An 18,781-nucleotide genomic window follows, 5' to 3' on the forward strand; every position below is an offset into this window, starting at 1 on the left:
GAGTCTTATTTTCCCCGGTTACAGATGTTTCAAAGGGCATCCCTCTTTTAAGAGGAGAGTCTCAAATAGCAAGGCCCCTCCTTGATATCTAGCCCTTTGCAATTACAAAAGACTTCGTACTCATTTGGATCAAATGAGATAATATTTGGAAGGCAGTCCTTGGCATAGGGCATATGCTTAATAAATCTTTCCTTCCTCCCCTTCTCTCCTTCCCTTCTTCTCTTACTTACTTCTTCCCTCCCTCCCTCCTTTCCTTCCTTCCTTTGTTCCTTCTTTCCTTCCTTCTTTCCTTCCTCTTTCTTCTTTCCTCCCTTCCTCTTCCTTCTTTCCTCCCTTTCTCTTTTCCCCCTTTCTTCTTCCCTCCCTTTCTCCTTTCTTTCCTCCCTTCCTTTTCTTCCTTCCTTTCTTTTGTTTCTTCCTTTCTCCTTTCCTTTTTCCCTTCCTTCCTCCCTCCCTTTCAATATTCACTATATTGCTATATTACATAGGTTATCATAATAAAAATAATAACAGATATTTGTCCAGTGTTATAGAGTTTGCAAAGTGCCCTGCAAACATGATTCAGGATTATGGATTTAGAGAAGGACGAAACCTTAGAGATCATTGGGTCTAACCCTCTTCTTATATATTTGAGGAAACATAGGCTTAGAAAGTGACTTTCCCAAGGTCACCTGTGTTATAAAGTGACCAAGGCAGTATTTGGATCCATGTCCTCTGATCCCCAGCACTCTGAGCTTATCCCAAAGCAATTGTATCAAAGGGTAGAACTCAGGGACAGGGTGGGGTATACATAGTGAGCTCCTGAAGTTACAAGTTTGGGCCCAAAATAGAAACACATAGAAGTTGTTGTGTTCGTCCTTCATTGCTGAAGAAGGCGTAGCGTTGCTTGGTAGAGAGCTGGCCTCTATTCACAGCAGCAACTTAGAGTCTTGGAGAATTGCCTAAAGTACTGAAAACATAAGTGACTTATCCAATATCGCACAGTCAAATGTGTATCAGAGGTGGAGCTTGAAGTCAGGTCAGCCTTGCTCAAGGGCTAGCTCTCTACCCACCATGCCACACTGTTCCTTGTGTTTATATGTATTTATATGTATGTTTGGACCAGGCCTGTAACTCAGGAACATGTTACATATACCCAAGACTCCACTGTGTCCCTGGGAAGGAAGGAAGGAAGAAGGAAGGAAAGAGAAGTAGGGAAAGGAGAGAAGGAAGGAAGTAGGGAAACAGAAGGAAGGAGAAAGAAGTGAGAGCAAGGAAGGAAGGAAGGAAAGAAGGAAGGAAGGAAGGAAGGAAGGAAGGAAGGAAGGAAGGAAGGAAGGAAGGAAGGAAGGAAGGAAGGAAGGAAGGAAGGGAAAAGAGAGGGAGAAAAGAAGAATTTATTAAGTTCTTATGTTCCAGGCACCATGCCAAGCACTGCAAAAGGAAAGACAATCCCTTCAAAGGGGAGCTGAAAAGCTGAGAAGTGGGGTTGGGTGGGGGAGTAAAGAATGAAGGTGTTGGTGTAGGGACATGGCTTTGCAGTCTAGAGAAGGTCAGGGGCCTTCTCAGGGCCAGGAAGAGAATAAAGGAGGCTGGCCTGGCCCCTTCACAGAATGGAGGCTCTAGGAAGAACTCACCAATAGGAGAAAAAAAGAAGGCTTTATGAAGAAAATGGGCAGGCTTTCCATGGTGGCTGCGTTAGGAAGGTCATAGGCCATTTCAAAGCAAGGAGGCCCCAGCCGCTGGAGGAAGTTCCAGTTTGAGCCATCTGTAGAGAGGGCATGGTTCTGAAGTCCGCAGAAAGTCAGAAACAGGGCCAGGAGGGAATTAGTCTATTTTACACATGAGGCAACTGAGGCCGCCAAAATTAATTATCTTGAGTGAGACCAAGCAACTAGTAATACCAGACTTGGTACTTGAACCAAGGCTTTCTAACTCTAAGTCTGTTGCTCTTTCTGGTACAAACAGTACATATAAAAATGAAAGAAGAAAAAGACCTGAGGGTTTTAGTGAACCACAAGCTCAATATAAGTCAACAGTGTGGCAGCCAACAAGAGCTACCACCACCACCTGACATCACCTCCACCATCACCATTGCCACCATCTCCATTGTCATTACCATCACCACTGTTATCACCACCATGGCCACCACCATCGCCACCATCACCATTATCATCACCATCACCATCACCAACACTGCCATTGTCACCACTGCCACCTCTGCTACCATGATCTGAGGCTGCTGAGAGGTGAGTGTTCAGCACACAGGAGGCAGTAGTCCCCCTATAGTCTTCCCTAGTCAGATTTCCTCTAGAGCCCTGTTTTCTGTTCCAGGCATTACATTTTAGAAAAGTCTGGAGTAGGTCCAGAGATTATTAAGGCTGGTGAGGGGCCTTCAGGACATGGCATTTGAAGATGAATAGAAGGAACTGGGGATATTTAGTCAAGCACAGCAGCTACTCTAAATATTTGAAGGGATAGTTTAGGGAAGAGGGCTTAGCTTTATTGTTTTTTCCTGCAGGGCAGCACTAGCAAGAATGAATGGAAGATGCTGAGAGGCAGCTTTGGGCCTAATGAAAGGAAACATTTCCCAATGACTAGAGCTAACTGAAGGTGCTTCAGGAGTTGTTTATTGTGTTCCCTTTGCTGGAAGGCCTACAGATGGAGGCTGGATGACTGCTCTGGAGAGATGTGCTATAAAAGGTCCTGCACTGGGCTGGCCTGGATCCGATGGCCCCTGAGGCCCTTTCCACTCTGATATTCTACGATTCTGTGCATCAGATGACTCCCTGACGGGTCAACTGAACGACAGCTGATAATAAGGGCTGTGTGAGCAACTCCTTTGGGCACATCTCATGGCAGCAATAGCAACTACAAAAATGGTGAAAATTCACATTGCAAACACTCAGCCTTCTACCCTTAGGGGTCTCTCTTGGTAAAAATCTGAGTTATGTTCTTGGTATCAGCTAATCCTTGAAACTCTATGTGGTTTTCCAGTCTGCAGTTCCCACAGATTGGCTGCCTGAATCCTGAAGAATATCACTGCCTTGAACTCTGGAGTCTAGTTTCTTCAGCAAGCTCTTAAAAAATAAAAACTACCTGCCTGATTTTTGATCATAGAAAGTCATTTAAAGGCAACAAAGAAGGGGGGAGGAAGACCAGTAGCCTCCCATCTCTCAAGAATGAAAGAATTCACATGGGTGGCATAGTGGATAAAATGCCAAGGCATTTTTAATTCAAATTCAACCTTAGACCAGCCGGGTGACCTTAGGCAAGTCACATAACCTCTGATTGCCTCAGTTTCCTCATCTGTGAGGAAAATACTAGCACTTATCTTCCTTAACATAGTGTCTGGCACATAGTAAGTGTTTTATAAATGTCATCTGTTACTATAAAGTCCTCAGGTCTGAGGCCAGAACCAGATTTTGTTCATAGGACACACTGGTCTTTTTTTTTTTTTTAAAGCAATTCAATATTTCTTCAAGTGGTAATCTCTGTTTTAAAATATAGATGAAACGTCCATTCAAGCTTTTGTCTTAGGAGTTCTCATCTTGCTCTGGGAAAAGAAACTCTGACTCTTAACTCACAGCTTTTGTGATTTGACCCATACTCTTAGCCCTGAAGCATTCTAGCCAATCTGTCCCTTACCATGAATATTCCTGGTTTAATTCAACTAACATTTATAAGTGCCTACTGTGTTCAGTGACACTGTATGAGGTTCTGGAGATAAAAGTAGAACTAAAATAAATCCACCAGTCCCTGTATACTCAGGAAGCTTACATTCTACTCAGAAAATGATATGATTCTTTCTCTTGGCTACTTCTAGAATTCACAGATCTCATCCTCTGTAAAAGGCCTTCCTTTCTCATTCTCCCCATCCCCTACTGCTAGTGCCTTTTCCTCTCAGATTGTCTTCTGTTTACACCATATATTTTTTATATGTACAATTCTTTTGGCCATGTTGTCTCCACCATTAGAATGTGAGTTCCTTGAGGTCAGGGACCATGTTGTTGCCCTTTTTTGTGTTTCTGGGGTCATCACAGTGCCTGGCACACAACAAATGCTTAATAAATGTTTGTCAACTGACTGGACCTCTCTTTGGACACTGGGCGTTATTAAAAATGACAGTCATCAGTAGATAGCTTTTGGGGTTGGATGGTGTCAAACACCCACAGTCAGCACTCCATATCAGTAAGAGGCATGGTAGATGGCTTGGGCTTCACTGGCCCTGAAGTCAGATGACCTGGGTTCAAATCATTCTTCTGATTCTTCCTACATACATGATCTTGGACAACTCAAACTACTAATACCTCAATTGTTCCCTCTGTAAATTAAGGGAGTTGGACTAAATGACCAACTCCAAAGTCCATTTCAGTTTTGAATCTGTGAATTTATGAGTGTGTGGTTGGCTCTTAATAAATGCTTGTTAACTGATTGGCCCATTGTTGTCTGGCTTTGAATGAAATCTCTGAACTCTCCAAATAAGGTTAGCAAAGCCTGATTCATTGGACTGACGCAAAACCCAATGACTTGCTTGGGGCTCACAAAAAGAACCAGAGCATTGTTTGAGTAGTACTAAGTGAAAGCTAGGAGATATCACTGCTGTCTTCTTGGACCCACTTAAGTCATACAAGGGCAATTAAGGCACAGTGAATAGAGTGTCCATCCTGAAGTCAGGAAAACTCATCTTCCTAAGTTCAAATCTGGTCTCACTTACTAGGCGTGTGACCCTGGACAAGCCTTTTAACCCTGTTTGCTTCAATTTCCTCATCTGTAAAATGAGCTGGAGAAAGATATGGCAAACCACTCCAGTATCTCTACCAAGAAAACCCCAAATCGAGTCACAAGGAGTCAGACATGACTGAAAATGACTGAGCAACAAAGCCATATAATCTGACCCCTAACTCTGTCCAATTATCAGAAGGGACTTGTAGTGACAGGTCAGATTGGTGAGAAGATGGAGGAGATTTTACATACACACACACACACACACACATACACACACACACACACACACACATATAGTTTTCTTCTCTCCCTCCCATCCATCAACCTATTGGGAAAAAAAGAAAAACAGAAAACTCTTGTAACAAACTTATATAGTCAAGCAAAATCAATTTCCCCATTGATCATGCCCAAAGGAACATATACCTCATTCTTCACCCTGAATCCACCAACTCCTCATCATTGGTCCATTGGAATCAAGGATGCTCATTGTGTTGATACAGGTTCTTAGGGCTTTCAAAATTGTTGGTGTCTACAGTGTTGTTATTATTCTATATAAACTATTCTCCAGGTTTGATCATTAAATTCTTTGTCAATTCAGACAAGTCTTCAAGATTGTTCATTGTTATAATATGGATGCTAAAAGATAAATTCTTTTGGCTCTGCTCACTTCACTTTGCATCAGTTCACAAAAGTCTTTCTATGTCTCTTTGGAACCACCGATTTCCTCATCTCTTATAGCGTGGTATTCTACATTCATCTACTATATTTCGTTCAGCCATTCCCAATTGATTGATATCCTAATAATAATGCTAATAATAATAACTAGCATTTATGTAGAATTTTATGGTTGACAAAGCACTTTACAAATGTTATCTCGTTATTTTCCCAACAAATCTGGGAGATAGATACCATTATCAATCTCCATTTTATAAATAAGGAAACAGAAGCACAGATAAGGTTAAAGGATTTGCTGAGGGTCACAGACTTAGTAAGTGACTGAGTCTGGATTTGAACTCAGAACTTCCTGATTCCAAAGCCCAACTAGCTGTAGGCTTTTTAGCTGCCTCAGTTAAGCTCTTACTTTCCAATTTTTAAAGCTTTTTTTAAAGCTCCATTTCTCAGAATCCCTCCATTTTTTACCACGTACTGGGATAAATACTTACCATTTGACAAAAACTGCTAGGAATATTGAACAACAGAATGGAAGAATTCCGATTTATGCCAATACCGTACCTTAAGCCAAGGTAAAAAAAAAATCCAAATGGGCATATGACCTAGACTGAAAAAAATCACATCATACACAAAAATAGAGAAGTTTGGAAAGAATTACCTATCAAATAAGTGGAGAGGAGAAAAGTTCAGGACAAAACAAGGAATAGAGAGGAACCTAGAACTTAATATGGATAATTTTGATTGCATAAAATTTAAACAAACAACTTTGAAATCTCTAAGAATTATGATTATGTCCAGAGGAACAATTATGAAACATCTTTATTTGTTACAGAGAGGTGATAGATATATGATGCAGTATGAGACATATATTTTTATAGACAGCCATTAAGGGAACTTGTTTTGCTTGACTGTGCATATTTGTTGCAAGAAATTTGTCTTTCATATCTTTTTTTTTCAGTGATATGGGAAGTAGGAAGGAGAGAAAACATTTTTTTAACGAAGAGGTTATGGGTGCTACAGATGTGAAATGTTGCTTTCACTTTCTGATAAAGTCTTTGTATTTTTAGTTTTACTTAACTTTCATTTTGTTATGAGATCTCTCATGAAATTGGAATGATCTGTAAATGTAACATAGAAACAAAATACAACAATAAAGCTAAAAAAGAAAGGAAAGGAAAAGATTCACTTGCAGGGAACTCTGGTGGAATCTGACTAGTGAAAAGGAAGTAATTGTGCCTCAAAACTGAAAACATCCAGGACTCCATCAAGGCGGCCGTTGTGCTGAATTGTAAAAGTCACAGCATAGAGTATGATACCAAATGGGATTTTATCATAATGACTTTCTGGTGGATGGTTTATAGTAATGAACTTGAAAATTGTTTAAGTTAAAACTGTGTAAGAGTATATAACCTGCACGGACAGAAAAATAAATAACCTGGATACTTAGAGCATCAGCTTTGGTCCTTTGCATGATTCTCCCCTAGGGAAGCTTGATGACATAAGGGATAGAGCATCTGACCTGGAAACAGGAAGACTTGAGTTCAAATTTGGCCTCAGACACTTAGTAGATGTGTGACCCTGGGCAAGTCATTTAACCCTGTTTGCCTCAGTTTTCTCACCTGTAAAAACAAGCTGGAGAAGGAAATGGCAAAAGCACTCCAGTATCTTTGACAAGAAAACCCCAAATAGGGTCTTGAAGAGTCAGTCATGACTGAAACAACACATGATTCTCTCCTATTAAAATATCTCTTGCCCCTAGGAGAGGGTATAAAGGTTGAAAGGGGAACTAAAGGCAGAAGGGTGGGTACATTAAACATCTGGTTGGGGTGGCAAACTGCTGATGTTTAAGGTAGTGAGGGCATTAATTTCAAATTGAGAAGATCTCAGGAATCATCAGATCAAACCCCATAGTTTTACAGATGAAGAAAGTAAGGCCCAGAGAAGGTTAAGTGATTTGACCAAAGTAACAAAAATAATAAATGACAGAGCAAAGATTGAACTCAGCTCTTCTGACTCTAAACTCAGTGGTCTGTCCACTGAATCACACTATCTTAGGTACTCTTCAAAATATAATGAACCATTGATTTTTTTTCTCTGTATGTGCAGTTGTTTTTCAGTTGTGTCCAACTCTTCATGACCTCATTTGAAGTTTTCTTGGCACAGATACTGGAGTGGTTGCCATTTCCTTCTCCAGCTCATTTTACATATGAGGAAACTGATGGGATAAATGGGGTAAAGTGACTTGCCCAGGGTCACACAGCTAGTAAGTGTCTGAGGTTGGATTTGCACTGAGGAAATGAGCCTTCCTGATTCCGGGTCACACACTCTAGCCACTGTGTCACCTAGCTGCCCTATGATTTTCTGTCATAGGGTCATCTTGTTCTCAGTAACCAGATGCTTCCAAGCCCCCTTTTTGTCCCTGAATGCTCAGTGCTCATGCTGGTTTTGACTTTAGCCCAAGCAAAATGTCAAGTTTACCATGATAGTAATTAAATCTATATAATTAACTCTTATAATTGATTACATTAATTATGGAGTCATAGATTTTAGAGCTAAATGAAGTATGTATTCCAAAACACAGTTCATAATTCCTCAAATGGTTTCTATTTGGCTTTCACATGATTTTGTTTTTTGCACCCTCATTTCAGTGTTAGTCTTGGAACTGTTAACCCTTAAAACAAAAAAAACGAAATCGCCATGCAAAAGGCCACCCTATCTCCTCCATCTTGGCCCCACCCACTTATCCCTCCACCCTCCCAGACTGGGTTAGGAACATCACTCCTTAGATGGGCCAGAGATGTGGAGGCAGGCTTTCTGGCACTCTGAGGACAGTTGTTTTAGTTTAAGAAATAATTCTATTAAATGTAAACAAAAACTTTATTTGCACCTAATTAAGCAAAGTAAACAGCAACATCAATAACATTTTTGAAAATGATTCAAAAGAACAATCCTGGGAGAATATTTCAAAGTTGATTTATCAGAGAATTAAGATCACTGGCAAATTATTATTAGAGTTTTAACGATTTAAATTCCTTCAGCTTTCTTCCCAATGCATTTTTTCTTTCTTGAAAAAGTGCTTCTCCTTTGCCATTTTCCACATAACATTCTCCCTTCTCTGTGTCTATGTACTGACTGTTCCCCAGGCCCACAACGTTCTCCCTCCCCACGTTTTGACCAACTCGTTTCCTTCAAGGTTTAGCCCGAGCCAGTTTGTCAGTCAACAAACCATTTGTAGGCGCTATGTGGCAGGCAGGCACTGTGTGAAATTCTGGGGAACAAATATGTAAATAACCATGTGCATATAAGGCATAGGTAATATAAACATAAGGTCATTTCAGAGGGAAAGACTTGGGAGAGGGGAGGGAGGAGAGGCCTCAAGCAAGCAGATGGTGGAATCTGAGCTGAGTCTTGAAGGAAAGGGGGGAACGGAGCGGGGGACAAGGCAGGAGAGAGCACTTCTGGCCTGGAGGACAGTGTTTAAAGGCACAGAATTAGGAGAATTATAGGAGGAACTTCAAGAAGGTCAGTGTAGCTGGATTGTGGAGGGAGCAGAGCAAAGTACAGTGTAATAAGACTAGCAAGGTAGGAAGGGGCCAGATGGAGCAGGTACTTAAATGCCAAGCAGAGGATTTTATATTTGATCTGAGGTAAGAAGAAGCCATTTGAGTTTTTGAGTGGGGATGAGGCAGTGATAGGACCAGACCTGGACTTTTGAAAGGAGCTGAAAAAGGGAGACAGAATGGAGGGGAAAGAGATGAGGCAGAGCAGTCCATTCAAATGATGTTGCAATGACCCCGGTGAAAGGCAAGGAGGGCCTGTGCTGGGGTGGGGAGTGGCTATTGCAATTCCCTATATAGGATCACGGGACTTTCCTTATCTCTCCAACTGCTATTTCTCCTTTTGCACTCCTATGTGTACAGCATGCAATGGACCCTTTTCCTTGTTTGTGTCTTTACATCAGCTCAGTCCCTGGCACATAGTAGGTGCTTCAGAAATGCTCGCTTATTGACTGATTCTCCATATGACTAACTCTCATTTGGAAAAATGATTTTTATTATATTGTTTCAATTGGCATCTTTAAGGAGGCAAGTTTTGTATTTCCCCTGGCAAGGAGCAGGCTGGCTGCCCACAAAACCCCCTGGGATTTGCAGCTCTTTCCAGTTTAGGAAGAAAGTAAATGAACACGATATCAGGTCTTGAACAGCAATGTGGGGGAGGGTTTGTTTTTCGTAGCCAATAGTGGGAGTTTCTTAGGGGACTCAAAAACAGAGCAGCACCAGAAGGAAGTGTCTGTCATCTCATGGTCACAGTGTGGACAACTGTAGCAGCCAGGTGTCTGCCACATCAGCAGTTCCCTTCTATAAGACCATGAGAGATGACCTGTATTTAAGTGAACAAGTTTGGAGGTACACGTGACTTTGTACGTTTTATTGTGGTCACTCACCCAGGAACAGGATCAGGGAGGGAAATAATCCGGCCACAGGAATGGGAGGGCCTTATTTTTCTTAAATTTATTCTGTTAAAAGAATGTATTTGCTGGATTTAATATTATTGATCATAAATACCTGTGGTTAACCTTGCCCTTATGTTGTGGGGTGTGATGTTTAAAAAGTTTGAGAGTCATAGTTTCTGGGTAATTAATTATTTTTTTGTGTTTTAATAACAGTCAGTGGCACTCTCAAATCCCAAAGATCTCTCACTTGGTAAATAAGGCTCACACCTTATTTTTCCTTGGAAGAGTGGGTGTTCCAGAAGGTGGTAATCAGCTCTGATTGGTTAACAATTACTGAGAATGAATGTTATAACGAGAGGTGAATTATGTTCCAATGAGAGTCTGGAGGATATGTCACTTGGATCACCCAAGTTTTGGTCAAAGAGACTTAATCAATTTCCATATCACCTGACAAAAGGTAGAATCCACAGTTTCCCAGACCTGTCTGAGTAAACACAATGGGTAGGAATCCACTCATTAGCATAAACTTAGAATTTCTTTTACTGTCTGATTAGATCTTAGCTTGGATGAGTCTTTGCCTAGGATTTCCCACACTGGTTGATTTCTGGATGAGAAAGTAGAAGAGGGGACAAAACTTTGGTCGTGACTCAGTAATTAGTCAAGAGAGAAATAATAATTTCTCTAATGAGGTATCCCTTTGTTTGTGGCATGAGGGTACTGCAATGTGATCCAGGAAGGGGAGAAGGACCTTTCCTAGCATCCAGGCAGGGCATCCCCAGTCCACTGTTAGAAACTTATATTCTCTGACTGAGGGAACAGGCACAAGTCATTTCATAACTACCCTTCTAAGTGCAGAATTATTATGAATTAAAACCCTATTTTATTAACCTACCACATAGACATGAGTCAAGGTTACAAAGGTACTAAGAAAGCTTTTCTGTTCAAACATATAGAGATAGAAAAAGGGAGAAAGAGACAGAGAACAGAATTAAAATTTATTCTATTTCTTGCTTTAGCTGGAGGCACTGATTTAAAATATTGGTAATTTCATAATGTCAGAATGAATAAAAACCAAACATAGCCACCTACTACTTCTAAGTAGCAGGTACTGGAGTCTGCTCCACCAAAGAATAATAGATACAAGCATGGGCTCCATGAACCTTTTCCTTTTACCAGCCAGCTTGTCTTTTCCTTGACGTTTTCTTTGAGTTTTAATTGTATCTGTCTTTAAATTTATTGTACATGTTATTATTCATTATCTCTTAGCTTCACTGATATGTACCAGGAACTAGAGAAAAAGCATTAGCAAACGTCTCTCTTGATGATAAAAGTATTCCAAGGCCTGAGATCCACCTCTCCTGAAATATTTATCCTTGGACAGATTATTTGGTTACCATTCAGTTCAATTCAACAAACACAGAAGACTTTTTTACTCAGCATTTGGAATACAAAGACCAAGAAACAGAAAACAACCTTTGCCTTTGAGGAGCTTCTAGTTCATGGGTAGGGAACCTGTGGCCTTCTAGGTGCTTGGGTGCGGCCTTTTGACTGAGTCCTCTCAGTTTTAAACTGAGTTTTATAGAACAAATCCCTTTATTAAGGGGATTTGTTCTGTGAAGTTTGGATTCAGTCAAAAGGCTGCACTTGAGGACCTAAAGGGCCGCATGTGGCCTCAAGGTCACAGATTCCCCACCCCTCTGTCTAGTCTATTTTGATGAAGAGAGGGGTCACTGACATTTATTTCCTGGGCTAATGTCTTTTTACTCCAAGCTTCCAAGTCTTCTTGGAAAATAGGATTTCAATCTCAGATTAAAATTGAGTCTTTCTGTATCATCATCATCATCGATAACAGCAGCAGCTTACAAATGTAAGGGTCAAAAGAGATAACATGTTAGTTACAAGTCAGATAATATAAGTTAGCAAAAGAAGCGCTACTATTATCCTCATTTTACAGAAGAGGAAACTGAGGCAGGCATCCAGTAAGTGACTTGCTCTGAGTCACACAGGTAGTAAGAGTTTGAGGCAGGATTTGCACTCAGGTTTTCCTAGCTTCAAGTCCAGAACCATGTAGCTGACTATCAATAGATATAAAGAAAAAGTGGGGTGGGATGACTGAAACAATATTTTCCAGGAAGTCTGTAGCATTTTGGGGTGACATGAAAGAAAGAAAAGAGCCTGCCACTCCAACTCTATGGAGATACCTGGCATTGTGGGAAGGTGCCCACAATGTTTTGGGGTAGTCCTCTATTTGGTAAGCATCACTCCTTTTCCTTCTCATTTGTGTTACTGAGATTCTCATTCATTCTCTTTGTCTCCTAGATTAGGAAACTTGGAATCATTATGGTAGAGCTGGCTCATAATTAGAGCCCAAATAATGCAGAATTCTATTTAGTATGAATTATAAAATACTAGATCTCATTTAATGCAAGTCAAAATTTAATGTGACATGTACCAGCTAGTCAAGGGTTTGAACACGCCTCCATGTCACCAGTCTGCACTTGCCTATAAAATGTGGATGTGATGTGCTGCTGAGGACTACTGTTTAACTGGTAGTTGTGTGGATTTTGTTTTAAAGAGCTCTTGACAATATGGACAAGAGGGGGAATGCTTCAGATGGAAACACTGATTGCAGAAAAAAACAAAAAAAGAAAGAAGAGACTTGCTATTATATTAGAACAAAATTTGATATAATTAAACAATATGAACATGGTCATATTCACTAAAATAAAATGAGATGTAGAAATGCATGAACCTGTGGTTCAAAACAGTATAAAAATGTAGAAGAAAAAGAAAAATTTACATCATTTTTTTTTGTGGTTTGCTAATAACTATAAAGAACAGAAGTGTTACAGTGATAGAAATGAAGCCTCTTTTAGTTATTTGGATTGAAAATGCAATAAAAAATAAATTTCTCATAGCAGAATAGCCATTCAGACAAAAGCTTCAAGTTTACTTAGAGCAGTGAAAAAAAAAATGGAAATGGATTGGGTAGGGAAGAAATTTTTATTGCAAATGTGTTGATTGGTTTGATAACTTTAAAAAGAAAATTCAACTGCATAATGTTAAAATTACCAGAGAGGCAGCTGACCAGAGGAGGATGTAGCAGCAAAATATCTTGATGTTTTGGAGAAAATAATCAAAACACTGACAACAAATTTTTAATGTGGATGAAAGGGAAAGTTCTGGAAAAGGATATTTTCTAAAACTTACATTTCTCTGAAAGAATATAGCCTGAGCTAGATTTAAAGTGCTGTTTTGTTGTTGTTCAGTCATTTTTCAGTCATGCTTGATATTTTGTGACCCCTTTTGGGGTTTTCTTGGCAAAGATGCTAGAATGGTTTGCCATTTCCCTCTCCAATTCATTTTACAAATGAGAAAACTGAGGCAAGCAGGGTTCAGTGACTTGCCCAGGATCATACAGATAGTAAGTGTCTGAGGCCAGATTTGAACTCTTCCTGATTCCAGGCTCAGAGTCCTGTGCATGATGGTACCATTTAACTGCCCATTAAAGTGTCAAAGAATAGCCTAATAGTTTTATAGGGAGATAATTCAGAAAGAATTTAAATTAAAATCAATGCTTGTTTATTATTCTTGAAATCCTCTGAGAGGCTACAACCATTGATCTTTTCCAGTTCTTTGGTGGCCAAATAAGAAAGCATGGGTGACTGAAGATGTTTTCAAATACTCTTTTGCAAGTTATTTTAGCCCAGTTGTTGAAAAACAGAACAATATCACATTCAAAGCATTCCTGATTTTAGATTATGCCTCAGGTTGTCCAACTACACTGGGTTCATTGTGTGAGAATGTGTTCAGGCAAATTTGGCTCTATAGAGATAAAGCTTTCTGTACCCAAGTATGAAGATTTAAAGAAAGATGTTTGCTCTCTGAGGCTAAAATATTGCTTTATAAGTGACATTAATGATAGATTTTCACCAAATTTCCAGTATAGGCTTATCTTTAGGTATGATATCAAGTAATTTTTTATTTTTTAATTTTAAAACTTACTTTCTATAGCTGCTCTACTACTTTGTAATAAACATGGATCAGATACACATTTTTCTTATGCTCTGTATTATATTATGCTAATAAACACGTAAGTGTATTTTTAAAATTTTTGTTGCATATTTCCATTGGGCTAGAGCCAATAATCATATTTTACATGTAACATTAAATTGAAATTTGGGAATCTGAATAAAGCAACCACTTCATGGGGTTCATTATTGGACCTGGTTGTATAATGGAAAGAGTTTCAGCTAAGGGTTTCAAGAGTTAGTCCTAATCTCGTCTCCATCATATCTAACATTACTTACAAGACCTTGGAAATCACTTACCCTCTCTCAGCCCTATTCTGCCCACCTCAAGGATTGATGTGAGGAGTCAGTTAATCAATAAGCATTTACTATGTGCCAAGCACTGTGCTAAGTCCTGGGGAAGCAAACGAACAAACAAAAACCCAAAATGGTTGCTGTCCTCAAGGAACCTACTATTCTACTGGGAAAGATAACATGCAAACAACTACATACATGCAAGATATAAATAGAGGAGATGAAAGGTCCTCTGAGAGGGGAAAGCATGGGAATGGTAGAAGGGAGGTGGATGGGGAAAGGCTTCTTGCAGAAAATGGGATTGGAGCTGACTCTTGAGTGAAGCTAGAAAAGCAAGGAGGCAGAGGTGAGGAAGGAGAGCATTGTATGTATGGGAGAGACAGCTCCCATGATGAAAGGGACCAAATTTCACACATGAGGAACAGGAAATTGCAGGTGTAACTGGATTTGAAAGTTGCTGGGGGGAGGGAGTAAATTATAAGGATTAAAGGAAGTAATACTTGTGAAAGTACTTTGCAAACTGGAAAACCTATACAAAAGTAAGACCAGGTGGTATTATAATCTTCTATCCCTCCTGTTTCCCATTTCATAGTCACTAAGTCACCAAGTCACCTCAATTCTTCTTTCATATTGTCTTTCAGATTTATTCCATCCTCTCCATTCCTTCTGTCAACACCCTAGTATAGCATCTTGGTACTTACCTCATCTCTGAAGTCAGGCTTCCCACTCTTGCTAGGTCAAATTAATTACCATCTTCTACCATGGCTTACTCTTTTCCACCTGTAGGTGCTGTTATGGCTGTGCCCTAGGATTGCCACTTGAACATCTCCTCCCATTCCAAAAGGCACTAGCATGGATACACAAACAAAAATGAAAACTGCCCCAACCCTCAAAAAGGTGACATTCTACTGATCCAATCAGTTAAGTTTTATTTCCCTCTGTTCTAAGGAGACTAGTCTTATTAACCTACTCCTCTCCCTGCCCCATGCCTACATCACTCCCATCATATGCAGACACAAAACCTGCAGATCTTTTCTACTTCTGTGTCTTTGCTAGTGCTATATTCTCAGTTTAGAGTGCCCTCTTTCCCAGTCCATCTATATCCTACATTCCTTTATAGTCTAAAAAAAAGAAAACCTACCTCCTATGGAAAACCTTCCTTGATAACTTTCTAAAATACTATCTCTCCCTCCTAGCATGTTGATATAGACTGTCTTGTTCTCCAGTTGTGTTTTAGTTTTGTCTTTTCTACTATATTGTAAACTTCCTCAGGGCAGGATCCATCCCATGTGCTTTTTCTCTAGAGTACTGAATATTTTTAGGCATTTAATAATTATTTGCTGACATATTAATTGATAAAATGAGATATTTTAAAGCACTTTGCAAACCTTAAAACACTATATAAGTGATTATTATTAGCGTTAGTATTATAATTACAATTTTATTTAATATTTTTATGTATTTATTGATGATTATTAATGTAATATAATTAAATGATGAACATACATTCAATCAATAAATATTTACTACGCACCAAGTAGATGCCAGGCATTGTGTTGAACACTGGAATAGAAGAAAGGTATGAGATAATCCCTGCTTTGAAAATGCTCACAGGCCCAGACTCTTCTATGAAGGAGAAGAGAAAGGGGCCTGAGCAAGCATCTGACCTCACATTTGTCTGACTGTCACCAGAGAGACTGTTTTGTTAATGCTTCCAATTCAGAGCTTCTCGGTGGCACATAGAGAACTTCTGCATGACTCAGGAAAGGCAAGCGTCAGTGCTTGAGACATTTCTAAGAAAGGGCCTATATTGGTAACCAAACAAAACCACCCACAGAGGGCCTTGAAAATAGAAGAGCTGGGTTGTATATCACTGTAAAACAATTTTAAGTATGTATTATATATATACACATATATAATTTTTTTAAAGTACACCTTGGTGATACTTGATGCAACCTTCTTCGAGTAGTGGGAAAGGGCAATAAATTCCTGTGTCACTTGCACGGGATGCCATCTGACATACAAGGTCAAGGCCAAGTTCCATTTAACCACAGGTTTAGCAGTGTTAAATCAGTCTGGCATGAATTTGAACTCCCTCTGAGACAGTCCATCTCTGCCCAGTTGTGGGTTCTATGGAAACAGCTTAAGCACTGTCTTCCATATGAATCCTTTCCTAATTCTCTTATCTACTGACTCTTCCCCTCTTCCCTACCCACTAAATTACCTTGTACTTATTTTTCATTTATTTCGCAAATGATACATGCTTATCGAGCTGGTACTCTAGCTCACTTTGCCAGACTGAGGCTATCTATATCTCCCCTTCCTTATTCTAAGGGCATTCTTGAGGGATGAGGACACCTCTTCTCCAATGCCATTGAATAGTACTCCAGTTCTATTTAACCAGTCAACCTCAATTAGATCTTACAAAGGGATCTTTACTTTGAAAATATACAAGAACAGGAATACAAACATTTTCCATTCTCTCCCCATCCAATACATCTGAAAGAAACTCTCCCCCATATGACCTTGGTGCCTAGGAAGAGTGTGTTCAGATTCAACACAGTTTCTACATAGTGTTGGTTCTATCAAGTACATTTCCAAATATGGCATCACAGATAGATGAGTCTTCCTTTCAGCTACCGCTGGAGTGGGTCCTTAATGCTACTTCTTGATCCTCAGGGCCTCCAAGCTAGACTGGGTGGCTGAGAATCTAGGCGCTGACTCCTCTCTCTGACCTCCTGGTGGCTCATTCTCCTGACCTTTGGACCAAATTGACAAGGTCGTAGGCTCTGATTTCCTTTACCCAAAGTGGAGGAACAAATATTAAGGCAAAGAACTGAAGCCTGTATTCATGGCATACATGTTGGCTTCCAACTGAGAGGGTCAAGGTCTCTCTCTTTACCCCACTGTTTCTTCTCTCACCAGAACACTGCCAGGTAGAAGGAAACCTAAGAAGGAAACACTAAGAGAAGGGTGAGGCTTTGGACAACTTGTGTCTTTTAAATGCACTCTCAGTTCCAGTTACATAGATAATTAAAGAACCTCCCTTTCTACCCCATGGAACCAGCTACCACAGGTGCAGATGGGGATTACATCAGTTGAACACTCTGCCCATGTTCATAAGGACTGGACTTACTGACAATCCCACTATTTCTCTTGCCAGGCACTCTTGGCTTCATGCGAGCTCAAGGTAAAAGAGGACAGTTTTCTATTACATAGATAGATAGATAGATAGATAGATAGATAGATAGATAGATAGATAGATAGATAGATAGATAGATAGATAGATAGATAGATAGATGATAGATAGATGATAGATAGATGGATAGATAGACAGATAGATGATAGATAGATAGATAGATGTATATATACACACATACATATATAAATAGAGATAGGAATGATTTATCTCTATCTGTACATATAAACATGCATCTATAGATAGATCTATGTATAACTATATCTAAGTAGCGAAGTGGTGCAGTAGATAGAGTTCTGGGCCTTGAACCAGGAAGATTCATCCTCCTGAGTTTGAATCTGGCCTCAGACACTTACTACTTGTATGACCCTAGGCAAGTCACTGAACCCTGTTTGCCTCAGTTTCCTCATTGGTAAAATGAGCTGGAGAAGGAAATGGTAGATCAGTCCTGTATCTTTGCCAAGAAAACCCCAAATGGGGTCACATACAGTTGGAATACCAATCATGACACAGTCAGGTAAACATCCTGCCTTTCAATTTTTTCTCTGCTGCACATAGCATAGAGAATGTGGGTGAAATTGAAAATAAGGTCACTAATAGAATCACACGAAAGTTTGAAGTCATGAAATTAAATGCAGTTATGTTGAAGACTGACTATATATAGCCCTATCAATCAATCAATCAATCAATCTATCTATCTACACTCACCTATATAATCATATATGTGCATATATCTCCCAGATGCACAGTCCCATATATATTTACTTATCCCATATGTGTGTGTGATAGAGATAGCATAGCCCCAAATACATGTAGTCACTGTGAAGGTGGCTGAGGCAGGTTCTGTAGAACACTTAAAGCTTGGTCAGGCACTGAAGACATCAAGGTCACCCACTTACTTCATCCAGGGCTATTTCTGGATGTCTTGGCTTTTGTTCTGCCTGTGGACTTCAATGACTCTGGAGGAGATAGTGAGGCTGATGATTGTGCAACTCTGCCTCACTTAAATCCAATTCACGTGTGAGTAACATCACCTGTGTTGTCATTGTCTTCTTCCAAAACAAAGGACTAACAACAATATATCCATATATATATTCACACATATACATACACACATATATACATGTATATACACACATGTGTATATGCATGTATATGTATATATAAGCACATATAAGTATATATCCCAAATATATTTTATATTCTAAATATATAGTCTCAAATATATGTTTGTGTTTATGTATCTATGTACGTGTATATATGTATATGTATACATACATATATATTATATATATAGAGAGAGAGAGAAACCTAAAAATCTTAAGCTTTAATAGGTTAAATAGTTTTAATAGGTTTAAGCTGCCCTAAGATTTTTGGGACATCCGATATGAAGAGAGAAATAAATTTGTGGTGAAACTCCAGACC

Source organism: Notamacropus eugenii, chromosome 4 (genome assembly GCF_028372415.1).
Source record: "Notamacropus eugenii isolate mMacEug1 chromosome 4, mMacEug1.pri_v2, whole genome shotgun sequence".
NCBI lineage: Eukaryota > Metazoa > Chordata > Mammalia > Diprotodontia > Macropodidae > Notamacropus > Notamacropus eugenii.